This window comes from Miscanthus floridulus, chromosome 9 (genome assembly GCF_019320115.1).
Source record: "Miscanthus floridulus cultivar M001 chromosome 9, ASM1932011v1, whole genome shotgun sequence".
In the NCBI taxonomy this organism is placed as follows: Eukaryota; Viridiplantae; Streptophyta; class Magnoliopsida; order Poales; family Poaceae; genus Miscanthus; species Miscanthus floridulus.
The window spans coordinates 13,577,800-13,603,518 of NC_089588.1; the positions used below are offsets into that span (position 1 = coordinate 13,577,800).

General features: G+C 42.9%; 1 pseudogene; it reads right to left on the reverse strand.

Annotated features, from left to right (window-relative positions):
• Positions 1-3,501: 3,501 nt before the first annotated feature.
• LOC136483437 (uncharacterized) lies at positions 3,502-11,635 on the reverse strand (annotated as a pseudogene).
• Positions 11,636-25,719: the final 14,084 nt, after the last annotated feature.

The following is a 25,719-nucleotide window of genomic DNA, read 5'->3' on the forward strand; positions in this document are numbered from 1 at the left end:
AAACCAAGCGCACCCTAAATGAACCATTTTGCATGACTCAGTCCACATCTTATTCTGCCCCTGCAGCTCCTGAAGGCCCAACTAATACAAGAGCAGCTTGGCCAAATCAAATCTTAAATTTTCTAAACATTGACGGCAATAATAGAGTATGTAGTAGAATCTACTGTTAACATCTATACGTCCCACCCCCAATTCATCAATCAACACTATAAAAGTGAGCATAATTGAAGTGCATACGTACAGCATGTTAGTTAGTTTGACCTCAGTCTATAGGTACAATATTTTGTGGAAATAATTTCTACTTGTTTACTGCAGTGTAACATCACATATGGAAATAAATAAACAGAATTATTGGTTATCAGTTGTGGTGAAATGGGATAGACAATATCCTATATGGATCAGATGACATATGCGTGGGAAATCGCGATGTGTTCTTCTACAATCTAATAATTCACAATAGATATGTTCCACTTTTGTATGAAAAAAGAAATAAGGGGATTGGTATGATAAAAGATGAGCAATATCCGCACCATATTTGTATCCAACAAGATATCTCAAATATTCAACAAGCTAACAAAATGAATGCTTTTTTAAAAAAGAAAAATGGATTTTTACCCACATTTTTCGGTTCACACAAGTGCAATAAAATGTCCTTCAAAACATGCAATGGGGTTTCTTGTTTATCCATCTACTGAACCTTGCAGACCGGTGTGATTTGAAAGTGAAAGGCCTCTGCTTCCCTACATGCTAGATTTCGAGGTTTGGATTGGGTGAGGTTGGTTGGCAGTTTATGCTTGGGCCAATTATTGCAGTTTGAAATTTTGACTAATCCATTACATGCATCATGCATGTTTGGTGAGTCTACCGACGAGCCCATCCTGAAAGAGACACACAATGAGAGAATATTAGCAGAGCAGGTTGGCCCAAGCAAATTGTTTTGAAAGGAAATCAGGCCTTCACTATATACAGACACTTGCTCCCTTTGGATGACCAGGGTTGCAGTACGACCTAAAGTACTCCTAGAAATAATTCAGAATTGATCAGCCAATTTATCCCAGTTCAAATTTAAAGCACTTCTAGAAATAATTCAGAATTCATCAGCCTATTTATCCCAGTTCAAATTTAATATTGCAGGTGCATCCATCGAGTCAGAATCCTGATTCACAAGTAGACACTTTCTTTTGGCAAATATGGTTAAACAAAGAATATCAACAAGTTTCATATTTCATTTTAGTGACATGATAGAGAATGTTTACGATGTTTGAATATATTTTTTTTACTGGACAGTTCAGTTTTTTTATCTTTTTACCTGAGAAAATGAGACATTGAGCTTCAAGACAGCATAATGCTAGGTTACAAATGGGACAGATTATGCATATACAGGAACACACAACAAAGGCATTTTCGGTTGGCAAAGACTAAAGCTTCTTTTAAGACTAGTGAGTACACATTCTGTATCACCTAATCCATTTTCAAGCAGCTAAATTAACTTCAAACATTAACTTTCAGCCGTGAGAAAATCTAGATGAATCTGGATGAATCTGTGAGAGAAAATCTGCCATAAACAGTAAAATTATGGCACCAGCCGAACAGGGCCATTGGGGCCTTTCAACACGCCCTTGAAGAAAGAATCGCCACAAAATTTGCCTAGATATAACAAGCATAAGGTCAATTGGTTCATTTGACCCCGTTGACTTGGGAGCCAAGTGCTTCCGTAAAAAGAATCAACTTTCAACAATTGAAGAGTCAAAATTTGGTATTTGACTCATTATTTCCTCTAAAAGGAGCAGGTTGTTGACTGTGAGAAGGTCGTCTTCTTAAGCCGGAATATCCGGGGGCTGTCTAGCCACCGCGGATCGAGTTTTTTTTCTTCATACTATCAAAGAGGCGATATAGGAGGAAACATGTGTTTAAGACACGATTGATTTATTTTCCTTTTACAAGGGGAATGGAAACCAAGCGCACCCTAAATGAACCATTTTGCATGACTCAGTCCACATCTTATTCTGCCCCTGCAGCTCCTGAAGGCCCAACTAATACAAGAGCAGCTTGGCCAAATCAAATCTTAAATTTTCTAAACATTGACGGCAATAATAGAGTATGTAGTAGAATCTACTGTTAACATCTATACGTCCCACCCCCCAATTCATCAATCAACACTATAAAAGTGAGCATAATTGAAGTGCATACGTACAGCATGTTAGTTAGTTTGACCTCAGTCTATAGGTGCAATATTTTGTAGAAATAATTGCTACTTGTTTACTGGCAGTGTAACATCACATATGGAAATAAACAAACAGAATTATTGGTTATCAGTAGTGGTGAAATGGGATAGACAATAATCCTATATGGATCAGATGACATGCGTGGAAAACCACGATGTGTTTTTATTTCTACAATCTAATAATTCACAATAGATATGTTCCACTTTTTTGTATGAAAAAGAAAGAATGGGGTCGGTATGATAAAAGATGAGCAATATCCGCACCATATTTGTATCCAACAAAGATATCTCAAAATATTCAATGAACTAACAAAATGAATGCTTTTTTAAAAGAAAATTGGATTTTTACCCACATTTTTCGGTTGACACAAATGCAATAAAATGTCCTCTAACATGCAATGGGTTTTCTTGTTTATATATCTATATCTACTGAACCTTGCAGGCAGATGTGATTTGAAAGTGAAAGGTTCTGCTTCCCTATATGCTAGGTTTCGAGGTTTGGATTGGGTGAGGTTGGTTGGCAGTTTACGCTTGGGCCAATTATTGCAGTTTAAATTTTGACTAAGCCATTACATGATGCATGTTTGGTGAGTCTATCGATGAGCCCATCCTGAAATGAAAGAGACACAAAATGAGAATATTAGCAGAGCAGGTTGGCCCAAGCAAATTGTTTTTGAAAGGGAATCAGGCCTTCACTGTACACAAACTTGGTTGCTCCTGATCAGGGTTGCAGTACGACCTAAAGTACTCCTAGAAATAATTCAGAATTCATCAGCTTATTTATCGCAGTTCAAATTTGAAGTACTTTTAGAAATAATTCAGAGTTCATCAGCCTATTTATCCAGTTCAAATTTAATATTGCAGGTGCATCCATCGAGTCAGAACCCTGATTCGCAAGTACACTTTCTTTTGGCAAGTATGGTTAACAAAGAATATCACCAAGTTTCATATTTCATTTTAGTGACATGATAGAGAAGGTTTACGATGTTTGAATATATATTTTTACTGGACAGTGCAGGTTTTTTTTTTCTTTTTACCTGAAAAAATGAGACATTGAGCTTCAAGACAGCATAATGCTAGGTTACAAATTTGACAGATTATGCATATACAGGAACACACAACAAAGACATTTTCGGTTGGCAAAGACTAAATCTTCTTTTAAGACTAGTAAGTTTAACACATTCTGTATCACCTAATCCATTTTCAAGCAGCTAAAGTAACTGCAAACATTGGGGCCTTTCAACACAAAGGCCTCGTTCGCTTCGCTGAAAAACAAGTCAAAACACTGTTCCGGCTGATTTGTCGTGAGAGGAAAACACTGTTCCAGCTGAAAAAACAAGCTGAAAAAGACCCTCCATCCCTCTACATGCAAACAGGGGCTATAACTCTAACCCCATTTCACGTGGACATGGACAAAATCCAGTTCTCCAATGAGCAATGATCCTGAGGTCAAAACAACAAAACTAGCTAGCTAGCTCTATTACTTTCCCTAGCATATCTGTTCCCCTTCGAGGGACGCCATAATCTGTAAAACTGAAACAAGGCCACAAGGGGGCTGTGCCCCTAAAAGTATCTACATGTCATCCAGTTTCAGAGCCCTTTTGCTTTCCTTTTTTCCCTTCCAGTTTCTTGTTCTCCTTCTCTCTTTTTCTTTTCTTTTTCTTTTTCTTTTTTACTTCTCTTTTGTCGCAAAAAAGCTCAGTTACAGAAAGCACAGGCTGCGTTGCAGTGACAGTGCTTATGGCAACTCAGAAAAAGGAAGAAAAAACAGACGTACAGCGTGGGTTATGCGTTTGCCAAAGAACTCGGCGCCCTGACATGCTGTCCCATTCCTGCGTCAGGAGCACACCATTCATCATTATCCTGTTGCCTCTCATACACACAGAATCGACATCAACTGGATAGTGGCGGGAAGTCACCACTGTCCTTGAGACGGTATGGTTGAACTTGAACATTCCTGCAGATCGTATGGTATATGTGTTCAGCCATTGTAAACTCTGGAAATTGAGTGGAAAATCTTCAAGGTGAAACTCAAAAGGAGCGCAGTTTCAAGCTGAACTTTCAACAGAGGAAACAGACATGGTTAGAGTTAGCCAAAAGCATATCTTAATTCCATGGATTTGAGAACTTCACATATATACCCCAAACATGGTCTAAATAAGCAAGTAAAAATCTGTCCAAACACATCTGAAAAAACCTCTTGCAAATCCAACGATATCTAATATTTGTTGACCTTACATGATAATCATGTAGCCAATGGCAATTTAAATTATCTCACATTATTTGCAACTACCAATTAAAAAAACCTAAGCAACACATAATTGAAAGCTTAGGGGCTACAGTATAATTTACTTCATATATCAATTGCCCAAAAGTGAACAATAAGAGCATCTAGATAATTTTACAAAAACACCAACCTAACAAAGAGCCAAATTTATCTCATTGTTTGTAGCATGGAAATGTCCACTAATTGCATGTTTCTCCCTTGAATACGTAAGGAGAGCTGATTATCATTATATTAAGAAGAAAAAAGGGGTTGGAACCCGTACAACACTCACTCACACCAAACAATAGACTAGCATACTAATTGCATGTTCTTCCCATCAGATAGTAATTGTTGGTATTGGCAACTAAAATATCGCAACACACTTACCTCATTCCGTTGGAACCCATTCCAGTGTTTTTCGCCATAGACATGGGGCTCACAGTCACAGGCCCAGAACCTTGATTGTTGGAGGCAGAACCTGATCTGCTAGCATGCTCTTTGGAGGCAACTTCCCTTGGCAACGCCCCCAAGGTCCCAAACTCAAGTTTACTGTCTTGCGAGAGCATAAAACCATTGCCATGAAAATTATCCTTTCGAACCTGGGAAGATGGAGAATGCATTGGTACATTCAAAGGATCCCTTGGAGACTGGGAAGATGGTGATGGTATTGGTATATTCATTGGAGATGGGATTCCATGATCATTTGCACTAGGAGCATATATCTGCAGTGGTGGCTCATGCCTCAATTCGTCAAAAGGTATCATATCTACAGGTATATCCGGTCGGGCATGGTGGTGAAACTTTTGATAATTATTCTGATGGGAATGATTCCTTCCTCTCTCCCCACGTCCAGTAGGTGGTCTTTCCTTGCGCAAATTCTGAAGTGTCCCATGAGGCAGACAAAATTAGCATGAAAACAAGACAAAACTGTCCAAGCTATAAAAATTTGAGGACAAACCTAGGAAAAGTAACACTTCTGAAGTAAAAAAACAGAAGCGTAATGGACAAATCATTGCATACAAAAGAATAGATGAAAACTGAATTACAAGAAAACGAGCATGTCTGTTCACACGTACAGCACGAGGAATGAAGATAACGAACATATGAACAAGTACCAGATGTTCCTTTAAGTTTTAAGAACATAAGATGAATGCTCAAGGAGGGAACGTACTGGGTCAGGAAAGTAGGTGCCTGTTCCACGAGCCCTCATAGCCATATGATCATCTGCTTGATACAATGGCCTATACACAAAATAGCCAGGCGGATAAACAGGACCAGGGACGACTCCATTCCTACTAGCATATCCATACGAATTTTTTCTGCCATGGCCATTTGATGGGTGCATGTTCTGATATTGCAGGGGAGGTGGCATAGGCATTGGATAGTATAACTGAGTCGTAGGACTGTCCTGATGGAAACCCCGTGCATACAGAAGATTATGAAAATTTGTATCGAAATCTCCAGTGAGATTTGGCACTGTGTCATTGGTGGTACCTCCAGGTTGTGTATCTGATGTTAAAACTGAATTAGATGTGCCCAGACCATCAATTAAGCCAGTAGAATAGGAGTAAGCATTATGCTTAGCATCGTCAATATAGTGGTGAGATCTGCCTGTAAACTGCTTTGCTGAAACCCCATGGTATGATGGGATTGTGTCATTTCTAACATCAACCTTCTTGCCGGTTTCTGATTGCAAGGTACAGGTTTCACTAGGTGTTGGTGAAGCTTCAGAGAAGTCACCACCTGAATCAGTAGCTGTGTGACTCGTGGCATCACTATCTAGCAAACCCCAAGAAACAGATTTTATCTCCTTGTGGTCAGCCATAGAGTTACATTCTTTTTGCTTTACTGGGCCATGATTGTTGGAATCTGAAATGTTGATGTTACTGAGCTGATTAGACAGAACATCGCAGGAATTGTTGGGCGTAACCTTGTTGACTCTTTCCACATCTAAGACTGATGAAACAGGATCATTTGTAACAAGATCAGAAGAGCTCACCCAAACATCTGGCCTTAAACCAGTACGGTTTCTCTTTAGAGTGTTCCTGAAAAACTGATTGACTTCACTGACAGGGACAAGAAGGCACTTGAAGAATCTTGCCAAGCTTACGAGCACCAAAATCAAATGCGCTGCGTATCCGGTAAAAGTTTCCTGCACATGGAGCAGTGCAATAAAGATAAAATTCTTTTAGAAAAAGAAATATCAGAATGAAGCACTTCAGCTGTGTACCACAAGAAAGCTATTCCTGTAAATCAAATGAAAAGCATAAATACTCACGAACTCAAAACATAATGAGATCAGTACTCATGTTCTGACGGAGAAATGGCAGCAGCATGTGATATTAATGTAGTGCAAAATGGTGAAAAGGTGTTGCAGATTGTGCTTACTGCTTAGGCGCAGCACAATGGGTGGCTGGTAAGTGAGTGTAGACATACTATATTCTTAAATGGCAACAGTTTCTTCTATGCAAAACTGAAATGATAACTCTTGGGTGTGCATCAGCAATGTAGAAGAAACGCAGTCAATACAACATTAGATAGCAAGAATTATAGATTTGGAGTTTTGGACAGGGTAGATATGGAAGCAGCATATTTGAATAAGCACTTACGAAGCAGTACAACAATGGATGAGGGCAATCCACTTCAATCATGCATTAGGTGAAAAGATAGTGTGATGATGTAGGCAAAAGGATTCAATGAGACGAGGTCATAAAACCACAAATCATGAAATGAAACATTTTGTAAATTTTGCAGACAGTTCAAAAGTTTAGCTGAGCAGTCTGTGGAATAAATATTCAAACTTGACAAAAACAAGTGAAGCAGGATTTTTTTTCTCTGACTGGCACTGTAAGTCCTTATGCAAATGGGCTCATACAAAGGTTTAAGGTTGGAACATCAAGTTGAGAATCTTATTGACAGATTTAAGTGACAAGAGAAAATTCAGGAATACATTATTCATTTCTATTATCATAATTGATGATCCAGAGGCAGGAACAAACCTTTACTGACACTGCGTCCAAGGTTATTACTCTGCTTTAGTGGATCAACTATATTTAGAAATCTTCGTGAGAATACTCTAGGATTTGTCTCAGAGTTTCTAGGGAGAACACTAAAAGACTCTGTGCATTCTTTTAGAAACTCCTCTCGTTGAAGAAAATCATCATCTTGGGTATCTGGTGGGTCAGCTGTTCAACAAAAGCATGTCAATGACCAATAATTGCAATCGAAAATAGACAACATTCTGCACACTTAAGAGTGCATTCACTTACTAACTAGCTCAGGTAGTGAAGATAAGGAAACAGGTCCAAACAAGCTGATCCCCTTATTGTCCCAATCAAATTTACTATAATAGTCAAGAAATCTATAGAGGACCTGCAGAAGGGCATATAGTCATCACACCCATAGGAAGGTATGTATCATGAAGAATGTCAATATAACATGGCAAAAAAAGAGCAGCAGAAAAATTTAAGACATAACTTACAGCCAATGGACCATCCAAAGACTTGTGGAAGATATGGAAAACGTATAAAACTAAAGTCTCCAAGGCATATGTGGATATTAGACCATGATGGGCACCAAGAATACGGCTTTCGTAATAGCACCAGTCTTTGACAAGCATTATGCTTCTCTTAAACAGGTGATTCTTTCCAAAGTTTTGATCGACCTACAGAAAAATTATTTATTATCAATATGTTTATCACTATGCAGTATGACATAAGGAACCACAAAGTGGAACTAATCCTCTTAGATCCTACGTATAGTAGGAAGGCAAGGGAACATTTTTTTCATCTTATTAAGAGTATCAAATCTGAGTTTTATGGACAAAAAAAACTACACAACTCCATCTTTATGGCAACATTTGAAATATTACCTTCTCAAGAAAACATAGTGTGCACAGCCCACCAATCTGATTAACTGAGATGTCTACGACAATGTTTTGTACCAAACATTTAACCAGCTTGACCTGCCACCAGGGAGATTTATGATCAGACAACAATATGTGAAACAAGAAGCTCGCATGTGCCCAAAATTTGTCCCTAGCCAACACATACAAAACAAGATGGATTTCTCCAATAATCTATGCCACACTACTGTGCATAGCAAGAGTGCAAGAACCCTCAAAAACAGCGATTGAAAATGTTATGAGTATTGGTAACTACTTTTTTCCTTTTTATAGTCAGCCCAGTACCTGATGAAATATTGGCATATTCATAATTCCATATGCTCCAAAGATGTAATATGCAAGATGGAGAAGAGTTGCATTAAGTACAATAAAATGGTATTTCTCCAATTTTACATAATGTGCACAAATAAGCACTTATAAGTAGAATGCAGGAATTATAAAAGTAAGTTCATTAAACAAGTGGAATGCATACAAAACAACCACCTCCAATAAGTGAAAACTCTAAAAAGATGGTATAGTGATGGTTGACCTCAAGTTAAATATATTCGAAACAAAGAGCAATATGGTACCTATAAAAAAAAAGATTGATATGGCAGAGTGAAATACCTCAGCAGGGACATAATGGACATCCTTGACTTCAAATTCAGAATCTTTCCTTCGCTCTTCCGATTTTAGAATAGCACATACTTCATTTGCTAGATTCTCATCAGAAATCGCAGGGCCGAATAATGTCAAGTCAATATCTCCATCAGGAAGATATGTTTTCAATGGAACAGATCCAAATGGAAAGACCTATTTTTCACAAACACAGGAGGTTAGACTGTAGGTCTTTCTGTCTCACATGGCATTACAATAGCAGCAAGAAAGCATCAGAGCAGCACAAAATTTGGTAGAACAATGATATTTCACTCATGTGCATGTACAGAAGTGCCACTAGTAGTAGTCAGATGTTATACATGTGAACATCTGGTAGAAGCAAACACGTAATGCGCCTAACTGATTTACTGATTTCATACATAGTTCAACTTAACCCTCTGTGTCTTGTATCCAATCTCAAGTTTTAACAAACGTTTGCTAGGTCTCATGTGTCCGCTTGTATAAACAGCAATAAGAAAACAACCTCCATAACACAGCCAGCCAGAAAACATCAAGTATTAAAGTATCACATGATAAGATCCTAGATTTATTGACTGGTTCGCTCCTAAGATTGGATCTTTTTCGTCCAATATTCACATTCCATGATTCTAGCACAAGTTTGGTAAAATCATAATAGCAGTTTAAATACGATCCTACCTGATTCGACCAATCCTAGTACGCAATTATGAATAAAGGTCCACCTTTTACACACTCATATATTTAATTATTTGCATAGGCAAGGAGAGACAATTAATCTGGACTATTATTTTACATGCTTCTAATCTAATGTACAATGAAAGAAATTTATTATTAAATGAATGACATGGTATATTTTAAATACTGCATGTGTATCTCAGATTAAATCAGGCAAGATCTTAGATTCTATGATTCAATCCTACAATTACATCCTAACAGACCATTCCAGCTGAACTCAAGATGTTCTGACTTGACTGGGGCATAGCAGACATGCAGCTGTTCCTTGTCGGGTAACATGAGTAACCTACGGAGTTCCACGTCACAGAAAAAGAAGACAGTAAGATACAAGGTATGTCCAGCCCTCCAATCCACGATCATCAGTTTCACTGTGTTTAATGTGATAACATGCCTCCGACAGCCAATTCACAGTCCCATTAAAGGTCCTCCCCGCCGAAGCACGTGGAGGCTCAAGCGCGCAACCGACAAAGCAAATCAGTACGACTCTGTACTCATTCACCAATAAACACTTGACACCTCAAGTACCCAGCAAAAAAGGGCAAGGGTTTGAATATACATACCGGTTTCGCGCGGCAATCACTAGGGTTAGGAAAATCACATGCCAGAGACAGCAACTAGAGCACAGCTAAGTGAAATCACAAGCATGGTAACTAGCAACTCAGCAGTAAGCAGTATGAAGGAACATGTAATGTGTATCTTTAGCTTCAATTCGATGACCTCAATTCCTAAAATACGAAAAAATGGCACTAAAACTCTATGTATTCCTCCTAAAGCACCTAAACAACCATTTGCATAATCTGAAGAATGTGATGGCTCATAGCACAACAGATGCTGATAAAGAAAACCTAGGTGTTTCACTACCCCATGCTATTGAAGAATCGACGAGCCTTTAAGCTACAGAACACTGAGACCACAAACAACTGTGGCAGGGAAGGTGAGGGAATGAATGAATACCTGATACCGGGCTTGGAACCAGAAGAGGCGCTGGACGTACTCGATGACGGCAGCGCGGAGTTGCTCGGAGGCGGCGGTGGGCTGGATCTTGATGACCACGGCGAGCGCGGCGGTCTCGAAGCGCCGCCACGCGTCCGGGGACACGGACGCGGGGTCCGGGTGCGCCGGCACGGACTCGGGGTCCGGGTGCGCCGGCACGGACTCGGGCACCGGCGAGCACTCGCTGATGTCCACCATGGCCACCCCCGGGAGAGAGAGCCGCTAGCCGCTTGCTTCTTCGCCGGCGCTGGAGGAGGCGCCGCCTAGCAGCCGCTGGTGGAGGCGGGCGACTTGAGGGTTGAGGCTATGCAGGAACCGCCGTGCTGGAGGCGGCGGTGCAGGAATCGCCGTCGCCCGAGCAGGAACGGACGGGAAGGTGGGCGGGGGCGATCGGTGCGGGCGAGGGGCGGCAATCTGAGCGCCGGCGGCGGCTACGTAGGGCAGGGGACGGAAGAGGGGGAGAGCTCGGGATTTGGGAGCAGGGGAGCGGGGGGGATTTTAATGCGAGCAGAAAGAGGGAGAAAAAGGTCAGTTTTTTTTTTCTTTCGGCGGGCGTCCGTTGCTTCGCTTTCCTCCTTGCCTCCACTTCCTCCTCGCTCGCGCCTGCGCCGCGAGGATAGAGATGACGCTGACGAGACGCCTGCCTGCGCCGCGCGCGGCTTGGTGCTGCTGCTTTTCGGGGCTCCTCGGCTCAATCTCTCCGTCCGCGGGGCGCCGCCGGAGGAAGAAGACGACGAAGACGAAGAGGAGGCTTCAAGGCACGATTTCCTTTTCGCCTTTTTTTTTCCTTTCTTTTTTTTTCTTCGATTCGATCGATCCAAATTCGGCGGCCTCACTTCACTGGCTTATGGCGCGATGGATGATGTGATGGGTTTGCCGTTGTTGCTTGGTTTCTAATGCGGTTTGTTGTTTGTCACGGATCGAACTTGCGTCGTCGTTCGAGAATGCCTCTCCATCCCCGTCCCCGCAGGGAGAAAAAATCTCCGTCCCCGCCAAAGCTCACGGGACACTTTCTCCCCCGTCCTCATCCTCGCATGGAGAAAATTCCTCGTCGGGATCTCTGTCTCCGCATAAGTACTAATTTATCGTCATTCACGATCGGTCAATTCATCACCAATTACATAAGGTCATCAATACAACATTAGAGTACAGCTCGGATCATAATCTAGAAATTGCTAAATAGCAAGAAGCAGCACATTAATGAGCATGAACGGCTCAATCTATTGTGTGGTCATAGAAGATCTTGAGAAGTGACGTGAAGGAAAAATCCATGGCGCTGGTGACAAGTAAGTCTTGATCTGAAGCTCAAGTGCCTACCTGCTTCAAGAAACCACCGCTGGCCTAGGGGACCCGCGCTGCACGCATTGCTGCCTGTAGGGTGCCGCGCGCTGTTGCCGTTAGGGAGCCACACGTGATGCTCCTCTGCTGCCGATGGGGAGCCAGACGCGGATGCGCCGCCGCTGTTGGAGGGTCGGGTGCTCCCATGGGATCACCTTGTGGACTGCAGTAGCGCGCGGGGTGTGGTGCAGGTGGCATGCGGTTAAGCAATGTGGCAGCGGCGGGCGACACAAGGAGAGGAGAGGACGAGGGCTAGGGGCAGTTAAGTTTTCTGCTGCTTATATATGTATGTTCGACTTGAGCTTTGATGGGCCGAGTAAACAGGCTGTATAGGCTTTGAGAAACGGGGACGCGGGAAAACGGGGACGGGGGATAGTCTATCAGACCCGGCCCCGTTAGACCCGACGGGGAAGATTTCCTACCATTTAAATCCCCGTAGAAAGTTAATTGATCACATCCCCGTTCTCTAGTAGGGAAATTCCCCGCGGGAATCAGGGATCGGGGCCCATTGCCATTTTTAGTCATCGTGGGTTGAACGAGGAAAGCAGCCTTGATTGATTGGTTGATTGCAATTGCAATTGCAATTGCAATTCGCGTCGACTCGTCCCCCTTTTTCTCACCAGTGTTCCTGTTCCTTGGAGGAAAAAGTCAAAGCGATTTGAGATTGACGACACACGTGAAGGAGAAACCGGCTGGCTTAGCGCAGCGCCCATCGGAATTGTAATGGTACTCTTCCCTGCCATTATCTTGAACACATCAGAAAGTTGGTAAAAATCCTTTTTTTTTTGTTTTTCTTGAAAGACGAGAGTTGGTAAAATTGTTTTTTTTTTGTATATATGTATATACATTCGGATAGACATAATTCTTGCTTGTATCATCCAACTTAATATAACTTTTATAATGTAACATTTCAACATAAAACTTCACAATTTACCAAAACTCAATACGAACAAGTTAAAAGGATCTTATATGTGCATCTTAGATGAAAATTAATAAGTATGTAATTTCCTTAAAGTAGCTTTTTCACAAAATGCTAGGGTGGTGCATGGTGCTTTAGCTCCATCATTACAAAAAGAAATATAGTGGTAAATAAGTTTGACATCATCACCATTGTTTTACAAACTACATGATGTGGATCGACCAATTTCCCTTGAAAGCCGTAGCTTAGTTCAACTTTGGATTATGTGGCTAAAAGATTAGTGGCGCATAGTATGGTATATGCGTGATACATAGAAGGTTTAGTGGCAGCGCGGACTATGGCGTTATCATGCTAACTTGTAGAAAAAAGTTCTCCATAGGTATATGAAAAATTATAATAAAGAAAGTATGGATCATGCACCATACTACACGAGACGAGTATAGATCTGCACGTCAACATTTTTTGGTGGATGTTTGCATTTAGGGGTGCTATAGAATTTACATCTACATTTTTTCAGGGTGGATGTTTGCATTCATTTTTAGGGGTGCTATAGAATGTATTCGTGTTGTATCCAACCGCATCTAGCTATGAGTTTGCTTCATGCTATGGTTAACAGATAAGACAACATGCAATGACAAGCCGAAAAAGTTCTGGATGCAATAAGAGGAGCATTGCCCAGGCTACTAGAGAGGAGGTAGGTTGTCCAAAATTGATTAGAGGGTAACTAGCTAGTGAGGAGGGCTACATGTATCTTGGCATGCTTCTACCTCATATGGAGTTTTACCGGGTGACATAATATAATAATAGAATTATAAGAGATATATACATGAATCACAATACAAACACAATCGCTCACGTGCACTCACCTATGGACGCATGCATGCACACCTTATGCCTATGATCACCTATGAAAGATTGAGCTAATAGATCACGAGATTAAGTCACCATATGCACTTCATTATCGATGGGTATGACGCATACCACTGAAATATGTTATTAACTCAGGGAATAAATCCAAAAAATACGAGCACTCACTTCAAGTGAGGACTTGAATTTGGGTCGGTAGGTTCCACTTCCACCAAAAGAAATCTAATAAGGGAGGTACACTCAGTTCATAAGATACACAATATAACTTAGAAGTAAAAAAATGTTACATCTAATACAACCTTTTAAATTTAACTTATAAGAAAAATACTCCATTCTAATAATGAAGGAAGTTTAATTTCCTAGCATCTGATGAAGAGGTGGATATGTCATCATGAGAGGTAACAATAAGATAAAGGGCGTACCCAGTGCAGAGAGCTCCCGCTCTGTGCGGGATCTGGGGAAGGGTGTTAGTGCAAGCCTTACCCTCGCCTGTGCAATGTGAGGAGACCGCGACTCAAACCCAGGACCTTCCGGTCACAGGCGGTAAGACTCTACCTCTTGCACCAGGCCCGCCCTTCTAAGATAACATTCGAAAAAACACAACATTGTGAGATGCATGTGTTAAGTACCCTATAGCCCTATGAGCACCTTTATAGGATTGAGTTTGGACCGGTAAATCTCAAGATTGATGAAGTCATTACATATATCACGCTGTTGACGGACACGTCTATATAACATAAAATTCATTTTATGTTATTGTCTATGCTGATGCTACTAGCATTTGCTGGACTACTATTAAATCTCTAATTTTGTTTAAGTGGTAACGGTGTGTGTGTATATAGTAGTTGTCGAACCAGAAGGCGAAGGCAGGAATGGTTTTTTAGTTGTGCACAAGGTTAGCTCATTGTGGACAGCATAGCTAGGCATATAAAATTTCTTTTGTTGCATTTTTGTTCTTCATAGGAAAATGTCTAGATCAAGAAAATGTGACCATGGATAATATTTAATATTATAATAGATGTGATTGACAAAGACTTTCACCATATAATTATGGTGTCCTATCTATGAAAATGATGCACAGTACTCGAATCATAATTTGTTGTGTGGTAAGATAGGTCAAGCAATGCTGGCACCTCATTTTCTTCACCCTTTTATGTAAGTGGAAAATTTTCCAGACTCCACACTCCATTAATAGCAAGCAGTAGTGACAAATTAAATATTCTATTATAATGAGAGCGAGCACTGCCAAGACTACTAGAGAGAAGGCAAGTTGTGGAGAAGTGCACGAGAAAAAGAAGGCAACTTGTGAGGAGGGCTAGCTATATCTCGGCATGCTATAAACTTATTAGCTCACATATGATATACGTACTCCCTCCATTATAACCTAGAAGACTTTTTGCATTGGCTTTTTTAGATACATTTTTTACTAATATTTAAACATAAGCATAGTGTATATATCCAAGTACATAGCAAACAAAAATATATCTAAAAATTAAAAACATCTTCTAATTTAGAATAGAGGGATTAGTATAGTTCTAGAGTTAAAAGAGTAGAAAGAGATATACTATAAATGAAATTAGGCGCGACAATACTGCTTGCCTCTTTAACGAAGGAAGGTTTAATTTCCTCTAAAGCAGCCAATGTGGAGGTTGATACGACGTCTTGAGAGTTGAGAGGCAACAAGTTATGACAGCACGCGAAGAAAAAGGATACGTGAGAGGTACGTATGTCCCAACTTTACTATCACTTTACCTGCTACATTATACTATATATAACATGAATTTCATCTATTTTTAGTGCCTATGGCTATATATGCTTAATTATGGTATTACTTTCACCAACTAAATTCAATCTCGAATTGCTTAAATGGTAGTGATGCGTATATCATGTTGTTGCTAAACCAGAGAGCAGAGGGCCTTTTTTGATTGCACATATAGGGTCATTTGGAGTCTTTTTCTTGTTGTTGGCATGGGATCGGCTGATCTTTTTCTTGTTTTTTTTCTAATGTTTCATTTGCAAAAGGGGAAGCAAGTGATTGAATTTGTCATATGTTCTAGTCATCCAGTACGAAAATGCCAGGAACTCAGCTAGAGTCAATGACTCAATGTGGATAGCACTTATCATAGAGATGCTGATGAAAAGCAAGCGCACCTTAGTAGTGGGCCTTATCTGCGTGCTACGGTCCAGTAGCCCAGCCCACTAACCAGCAATGAATGAAAACGGAAAGCCCAGCCCCATATTCCTTGGGCCCTTTCCAACTGTACTACCTACATTCCGGCCGCCATGGCGCTGCCTCGGCCTGCCCCGTCGCCGTCGGAGCTCCGGCCGGCGTCGCCACTGGCCGGCAACTCCACGAACTTGGAGATTATCCGTTCCAAACGATGATCTATCTGAAGCACTAACACTTTACTTGATCTCAGAGCAACTGTTAGCTGTTACATAAGGCATTGTGCGTGCGTTTCAGGTGACAGTTGTGGTCACCAACAACTTGGGTCATTGTCACAGATTGTCCAATAATCCAAAGCATATATACTTTTAGGTAGAACGATGCAATCGAAGTACACGAGCATATCAAGGAGAGTAGAGAGTGTACACGCCAATTCAACATACATCGTGCACTCACTAGACTGATGGGCAAATTTCAAATTCAGTTCAACATAAACAGGCAGCCAAGTTGAACCGGGTAGCCTATGCTATGCCTTGTGCGCGGATTACTCACCTTCACTCCTCAGAACTCCTCTCTCTCTGTTGGTCTGCCGTCCATCCTAGCTTCAAGTAGTGCTGCTGGTCAGTTACTAGAACTATCATATCATTTCTTCCCAAATTGTTGAGCCAACTCAGAGCAACTCCAAGAGCCTCTTCTATATATTCTTATGTATTGATAAGAATAGAAATTTTGGTGAACAACCCTGAATTTTTTTTAATTTTAACAATTTTTGGAAACTAATTTTGAATCTAACACTGTCGGATTTAAAAAAAAAACTAACACTTTTGGCCGCGCCTATTGCCCAGGCGCGGCCAAATGCCTGTGCCGCGCCATGCATGGTGGCGCGACAGCGGGCTAACGTGGCGGCGACCAGAAACGCTGACCGCAGACGTGGCAGGGCCTGCCGCGCCACCGATCTTGGCGCGGCCGTGGCGCGCCCTGATCCGTGGCGCGGCAGAGCCGGGTATAACCCAATGGCTAGTCCCGCTGCCCGAGCAGCAAGGCCGCCTAGCCGTCGCTCCCGTGCCCGCCCGTCGCCAAGCACGCCGACCGCCGCGCCACGAACGGCGGTAGCCCGGCCCTCCATTGTCGCATCCCTCCCTTCCCTTCCATTCCCCGGCCGCCTCCCTCCCTCCTCGTCCTCGTTCAAGGTAATGACGCACATTTTATTTTCGTTTGAATGGTGAAGATATTAGTTTGATTTTGTCAATGTTAAGGTTAATTATTTAGGTAGAAGCAGTGTTCGCCTACACGGCCGTGTAGACCGATTACTCGGCGTGTAATCGCTACTCGGTAGCCGAACGTGCAGTTTAGGCCATAAACGGTAGGTTACACGGGATCGCCGTGTAAACGGTAAAAAACGGCCGTGTAATCGGTTTACACGGCCGTGTAGGTGAACACTAGGTAATATTTTGAAAATAAATTATTTTCAAAATATTACAAATGTTTATTTTGGGATGGATGGAGTATTTTATTAGGCACTTAGGCTATTAGGTCTAGCACTTAGGTTCTTAATTCTATATTATTGGACTAACCGTTGTTGTGTAATTCTATATTATGATATTATCTATGTTATAGGAATATATACACAGGTTATTATAGTTATTTTTACAAATAAAGTAAAAACGAGTAATCCGTGTAAAACCGTGTACACGCCGTGTACACGGTCTAAACGCTACACGAGACCTCGCCGACTGTCTACCGTTTACCGTTTAGGAAAACATTGGGTAGAAGTATGTTTGCCATGTATATTTTTGTTGCTATAATTATTGGTTATAATATTTTAGTTGCATTGCAAATGATTACATTTTACATTAATTTGCGTTGTTTTGATTGATGTTTAATTTGAACCGTTTTATTAGATGGAAGACATGTTTCGGGAGCAGTTATGGCAAAAACGGGGTCGTCTTAGAGAAATGTACCCCGACGAGTCTAGCAAAGATGCACCCGTCCCTCCTGAACTCCCTGTCCCTAATTGTGACTGTGGTCGTCCGGCCGACGTGTTTCAATCGAGACATCCGGACACAACGGCTCGTTGCTTCTACACGTGCAGTCGTTTTAATGTAAGTAATTGTTTTCATATATTTTTCTTCTTCATTTGTATTACTAGATTACTAATATTTTGTTAAATTTTTGTTATGTAGGACCATGAGGTGCTTTTTCTTTCAGTGGATCGACGGTGCAGACAAGTTTGACCCCAGGTACCTTATTTTCGACGATTGGTGGAGAGGGCGACATCCACAAGAGCACTTCGAGCGGTGGGTTCCACCTCCCCCTAACCCCCCTCCAATGACGGCTAAGGAGAAGCACTTAGCCGCAGTTAGACGACTCAAGGAACCTCCTCTGTGCCATTGCGGAGACCGAGCTGTGATAAACTCTAACAATACGTTGGAGTTTGTGTGTCCAAACAAGCATGTAGTAAGTGTAAAGTGTATGTGTTGAAATGTTGAGCTATATGTGTCATGTACTAATGTCACGTTATTTAGGTGTATTCAATAGCGAAGTGTCGTTTCAAGGAGTGGTTGTATGGTCCTAAGAACAAATAGCCCGAAGAACGTCCAAAAGCAAAACAAAAGAAGAAAGAAATGTTAATTTACAAAGCACCACCAGTCAAGTGCGAATGTGGTGTTAAATCCAACTACGGTCTAGTCCATTCGGAGCTTGGAATAGGCCATTATTGCGGGCATATGATTAACTATGATGAGGTTGGTTATTTTTGTGGTAACCATGAAATCATATTTTGTTTCTTTTGCTAAGGCATATATGATATAATATATCGTTTGAACAGAGCACAAGGAAATGCAGGTGGGAATGTTATGATGGTCAAGCTAAGTTCTTGGATGAACTGAAGGGGAAGCAAGTAATTGCACAGAAGAGGGGATATGGACCTGACTATGTCAACCTTTTCGTTAAACATCATAAAGACAATATGCGTGAGTTTGCTAGACAGCGTGGTATTTGTAACCCGATCGACGTTGGGCTTGTCAAATGGGGATTGGAGAGACGGATGACATTAGAGGAGGAGAGGGCATGGAAGGAGGCAAGGGAGGAGACAAGAGTATAGATGCAGGTCTTGAATGGCCATGTTGTTTCATTATGTGCCAGTGAGTGCTTGAAAGCCTTTTTTCGTTGCCTGATTTTAAATGCAATATAATCGCGTTGCTAATTGATTGCATTTTATACATGAAGGGATTGGATGTAGCGAGGACCATGCTGCAGAGGTGGCTCATGCAAGGTACGAGGAAAATAAGTTAGATGAGCACAGAAAGCGAGCTGGTCGCACCATTGAATCACCGATTGTGTTGTCTGATGAGGGGGACGAGGATGAGGACAATACTGCCAGACTTAGCGAGCTCATCGCTCTAGCAGAGGCGGGCTTACAGGCGGATGAGGCTGAAGACGACACTGCTAGACTGAGCGAGCTCATCGCTCTAGCAGAGACGGGCTTGAAGGTGGAGGAGGCTGAGGACGACACTACCAGACTAAGCGAGCTCATCGCTCTAGCAGAGGCGGGCTTGTAGGCGGAGGAGGATGACGACGCGTTCTTCACTCAGGCCGTAGAGGCCGCAGATGAAGCGGAGGCCGCTTACTATAGGAGAAAGGCAGATCAAGGCAATGCAGGTGACCCTAGCCATAGCAACAGGGTTGTGGTTGAGTATTGGTACTCGGACAACGAGTTGCTTACTCAGTATGTTTCTGACTGAGGGTTTTTGATTGCGCCGTCTGTTAGTTCCATGCTTTATTAATGATCAATGTAGCTATGTAGTAGAAATTCTATTGTGTTGTCTTATATTACATTTGAACTACTGATGTATTGTACCTATGTATCATGTACTCGGATTACCCATGATCAATCTTAAGTGATCACATCTGTTTGTATCATGCGTTCAAAATTTCTAAAACGAACGTAATCATTTGCCACGCCATAGCCATGGTTCTACCGCGCCAGAGGCCACACCGCGTCTATGCCGTGCCATAGTAAATGGCGCATCAGTGCCGCGCCATAGACCACGGTGTGGCAGTGCCGCGGACAAATAACGGCCAGGTACAATTGAGTTGTTGTCGGTGCTGTACAAAACTACAAGCGCTGTACAAAATGAACATGAAACAAATAAATGGACGATAAGTTGCCACACAATATTTTCATTGGTTTATGAGTCTATAAGTTTTCGACGACAATATTCGTTCGACATAAGTTCAACGTAATGAACTAAGTCCCAGGAATGTAAGGATCCCTTGAACGCCTCTTGGAAACCTCGTCGTTCGGTAGAAGAAGGGGGTCGTCGTACTCCACATCAAGAAGGGGGTACAACTGGTGCGGCGTGGGAGGGGCCATCCTATTACAAAATGATAAACAAAGGGTTAGAGTATTCAAATTAACAATTTTCAGATTAACATTATGTAGCATTGCCAAATTTGAACTACTTGTTATGCAATACGAACACAATATGAAATCACCTGCTGTCTTCTATGCCGGCTAGCCTTGTGGCCAGATTGTTTGCAAACAGAGCAAAGATTCCTGCCACGGGTCTCATTGAAGTCTCTCCCACTGTACATGTCTTCGTCGTACCCTCTCATAGCGTCCATGTCCCCCTTCAGTCGCTTCTTCTTCCTCCTACCCTTTCCTACCTTCATTAGATCCAGATGCGGCACGTAGTCATAACCATTATAAGGTGGCCACTGTGCCGAGTCAAGGTATGGCTCAAAGCTCATCTCCCAAATACTAACGGTGTTCGAACGGAGATACAAGGGTGACTTATATGTCAAATCCTCATAATTGTACCCGTGAACCCTGCAGGCCGTGATCATATGAGAGCAAGGGGCATGCATGATCTGAGGGACATTGCAACTACACTCTACCTTTTCAAGATCAACTCGGTAGTTTCATCCACCATAATGTTTGCCGCCCAAGCTTGTGCCACCCTTGCCCCATACACTAAAGATATGACGGCGGGGTCCATATGGCTCGGCGATGTGCTGCTTGGCCAATTCCTCAGCATCCTTCAAATGTTCAGCTTCGGCCTTTCCAAAACACCCTTGCTCAACTATATTCCTCTGCAAAAGTTCCTACCTCTTCACAAAATATTCATTGCACTTATGAAAGGAGAACTCACCAATTCCAGACACAGGCAATGATCGAACTCCGGTGAATACACAGTTGAAGGACTTCGAGGAGTTAGTGGTCATGATGCCATACCTAAACCCCCCCCCTCGTCATATGCTAACGCCCACTGAGCCTTCTATTCCATCTGCGCCTCTAACCAGGCCTTTCCCGCTGCATTTACCATCTTGTCTAGTTCTCTCTTTGTCTCCTTGAACTGGTGCTCTGTACGTACACAACATAGAGCCTTTACCTTGTCACATACCTCCTGCTTCCGCTGACACCGCCAGAAATTAGCGGCAAAGTGTCTCATGCACCATCTATGTACTAGAGGCAAGAACCCATCTATATGCTCAGCTACAGCATTAAGAAGCCCTGCGTGATGGTCGGAGATCAAACATATAGTGCAAGTTGGGCCAAGCACTTGCACACGTAGAAGCCGCATGAACCATGACCACGATTCATTGTTCTCTCCCTCTGCCAAAACAAAAGCCACGGGTACTATCTGGTCCTCAGGATCAACAGCAGCAGCCATCATCAAGGTGTCCCTGTACTTTCCTATCAGGAAAGTGCCATCAACCAGTATGACTGGCCGACAAAACTAGAATACATGTTCTATTTGCGCGAACGACCAGAACACACGATAAAGGACATGCCTCAATGGGTCCCAAAAAAATATCCCTTCGGTGTCCACAAACTATTTCAAGCCAGGGTTGTAATAATGCATTGCACATAAGATGTGGGGCACCCTGTTGTACGCTTCCTCCCAAGTACCCCATCGAATCGCTAGAGCAATTTGCTTAGCACGCCAAGCCTTTCTATACGTCACATTGTACCTAACGAATCTAGATATAGACTGTTGTAAAGAAGACACTGAGATGCCGTTATTGTCATCAACGAGCCCCAATATACGATGGGCAAGGTAACATGCAGTGAGCTGCTGATGATTTTTCTTCCCCCTATTGTCTAGGCAAGTGTGGGGTTCAACAACTTTAGTTATCCTCCACTTGCCATCACTATGTCTCCTTCGTGCATTTAACCTCCACAGACAACTGTTTTTGCATATCACGTGGTACCTCAACTCCTGGTCCGAATGAGTGATGGTGTACGGCCTATGGTGGTACACAGCATAGTCCTGAAAGAAGAGTTTTATCTCTGACATTGTGTTGAATATCATCCCCTTCCTAAGGGTTTCTTTCTCATGGTTATACAATAAATTCCTACACATCTGGAGACCGGTATCACAAACTGCCATATCCGTCATGCTGACATCCCTATAGTTCAGAATGCCACTAAAAGGTACGTTCTTAGACCTTAGTTGCTGAAGCTCAGTCGCTGTGTAAGGTGGTGGTGGAACATACTGCTGCGCTTCACTAATTCTGGCCCATGAATCATAGGGGATATCATCTATAGCCAAATCTGTGACTAGTCTACCCTGAGCATGGACACCATGTAAAACCTCAGTTAGTACTGGTAATGGCATAATATGAACTGGTACTGGCATGGCATCAGCCGGTGTTGGCATAGCATCTGTACCTCCTTGGTCATCATCAGAATCGTCTAAATCACTGCTAACTACATCACCGATCCTGTCCTCCTCCTCCTCTTTCCGTTCGAACTTATTCACATCGAAGTCATTGCTTATACAACCTACTGTAGTTGAATGAAACTGCTCCTACATCAACTGACCGTCCAAATCCATGTTATCCTGAGTTGCTTCCCCTTCGACCCCTATTTCTTGTTCATTACCTCCAAAATCATCAATGGGCAGGCCGTCCTGAGCACCATGCATCCTGTACCCATTCTCCACCACCACCTCAGCCATGGGCACATTGGAACCTTGGAGAACCCTAGTGTAGTGGGACCAGTGAGCAGGGTCACGCAAGGGCATGACGACATAGTGTGCCCTAGTCTTCCCAGTATCAAACTCCCCTTCAGTGTGAAACCACCGCCAAACTTTGTATTCAAACGGACACAAAGGTCGTTGAAGCTAGGAGGTTCATCAAACCACTCCAATTCTTCTTCCATATACTCAAACATACCATCTTCTCTCCTAACACTTTCTCCGTACAAAACTCTAACACAACAATCCATCTGCAAAAGCATTTCAAAAAACTTCATCAAGTCGTCGAAAGCATCGTACATAATGTCCATACTAACATTAATACATATTCTAACTATAACTATACTAACTAATCAAATATTAATATCTATATAATGCTAACTACAATAACTAATTAAACTAAATCCAATGTAAACTAGAGTCGATAACAGTACTAACTAAACTACCTAACTTTACTACCTATACTAACTTATTATATTACCTATACTAACTAAACTAACTAACTTTACTAACTATACTAACTATACTTTAATAATTTTACTAACTTTATTAACTGTACTAACTATATTAGTGGAGTACCTCGCTGCAACGCGCAAGACCAGGCCGGGAGGCGCAGGCGCAGGCCTAGGCGGGCAGCCGCCGTGCGTGGCCGGAGGTTCTGGCCGAAGGAGGAGGCGCGCCGGCGGCCTGGCTACCTGGCTGGCGTAGGCGGGCGGACGCGGCTGGCTTGCTGGCGTGGGTGGACGTGGCCACGGCGGACGGCGTGCTCGGCAGCGGGCTGGCGCGGGCGGGCGCGGCGGCCTGGCTGCCTTGCTGCGCTGCTCGGGGAACGGCGGCTGCTCGGACACGCGGGCCGCGGCGTAGGCTTTACCCAGCTCTGCCGCGCCACGGATCAGGGCGCGGCACTGCCACGCCAAGATCGGTGGTGCGGCAGGCCCTGCCACGTCAGCGGTCAGCGTTTCTGGTCACCGCCACGTCAGCCCGCTGCCGCGCCACGCGGCACAGGCATTTGGCCGCGCCAAGGCAATAGGCGCGGCCAAAAGTGTTAGTTTTAGAAAAAAAACGAAAGTGTTACATTCAAAATTAGTTTCAAAAAAGTGTTAAAATTAAAAAAAATCACAACCCCCCAACACTTCTTACACTAGATCTCTAAATATTTACATCTTCTATTCCTAGTTGCTTGCACTCTAAAGATAAAGAGCGGAACCTAAAGATAAAGAGCAGACCTGATTCTCTAGAGTCCGGAGAAGATATAGAGAATAATTTGGAGTGTGAACAAGATAAAAAGAAAACGGATTTCTAGGAACGGTTGCTTAATTAAGACAACCACATCTAGAAATTGGTTTCGAGGGCAGTTTCATTAAGCCAATCACACCTGGAAACATGTTCTCAGGTACAGTTGTCTTAGGCAAAAGCATCCTTAGAAATCGATTTTGTAAACCCTAATTTCTACTAAGTTTGGGCCTTGGGACCTCTTACCTTAGCTCAGCGTCGTCACTGCCATCATGCTTGGGCATAGCGGCGCCACTGACGTGTCCTCACCCCGACACCACCACCGCGCATCAGGACCCGTCGTGCCACCACCACGAATGAAGAACACGGCTCGTTGCAACGCCCGTTACGGACCGCGCCACCTCGCCAGATTGTGCAGAGGAGGCCGCCGAGGCGACGGCCACGATTCACCGCCGCTGCCTCTGCGGAAGAAGCCCCGCCGGGATCGATCTGTGAGGGAGAGGGTGAGGGTGAGGGAGAGTTAGGAAGAGGGAGAGAGGGTCCACCAACCACTCACCTAGGAGATGAAGCTCCACCTTTAGAGCCACGGCTTTGGGCAGATCTAGGCCGTCGTCGAGCAAGGGGAGGAGATCCGGAGGCCAGAGATCTGGAGCGCCATTGTTGCGGATGGGGAAGGAGCTATGCTCTTCGCGCATGGTTGACGAGGTCACTGAACAGGGTAGCAAACCACGAGCGCGACGGGGGAGGAGATGGTCGCGCATGGTTAACAGAAATTAATATCACACATATTGCATTAATGGCAACAAACCAAGTTCATATAACATATCATCACACTGTACCATATTAGTACTCAACATACAAGTCCAAATGACATGTCAAACACCAACAGACAAGTCTAAATGACATGTCAAAAAAAAGTAGGAACTAGTAGTGAGTTCACTAGACAACTAGTAGCAGTGAGCTACATATCAAGCATTGAAACCTAACAAAGTAGCAAGCCTCCCAGAAGTTCCTCCTCTTCCCCTCCTTCATATTCCCCTTGCTGAAGTGTGTGCACTTTATATGAAAAAAGAGCAGAATTATGTTAATAAAGTTACCAAAATATGTACTAAAGAGAAGCAACGCTGGCATGCCTTACTTTGTCTCATTGTTGCCTGACTCTCTTCCCCTTCCCCTTCCCCTTCCACTTCCCATTCCTGTACCACTTGCACTTCACAAGAACAAAGTAAAGCATGTTAATATAGTTAGCAACACTTAAATTTGCAGGAAAAATAGTAATGGACATAATGCATGGATCACATACATTTGTCCCATTATTGTCATGTCATGAACCCCTTCACCTTCTGTTGGGGGATAGCCCCCTGGCAGGACCCCCGCCAGATACTTGGCCTGTTTCAGACCCCTGCTAACCTTGGGTTGAAACGTTGACCCCTCGCATGGGCGAGGCTTCTCCATTTCCCTCTTTCACAGGCACA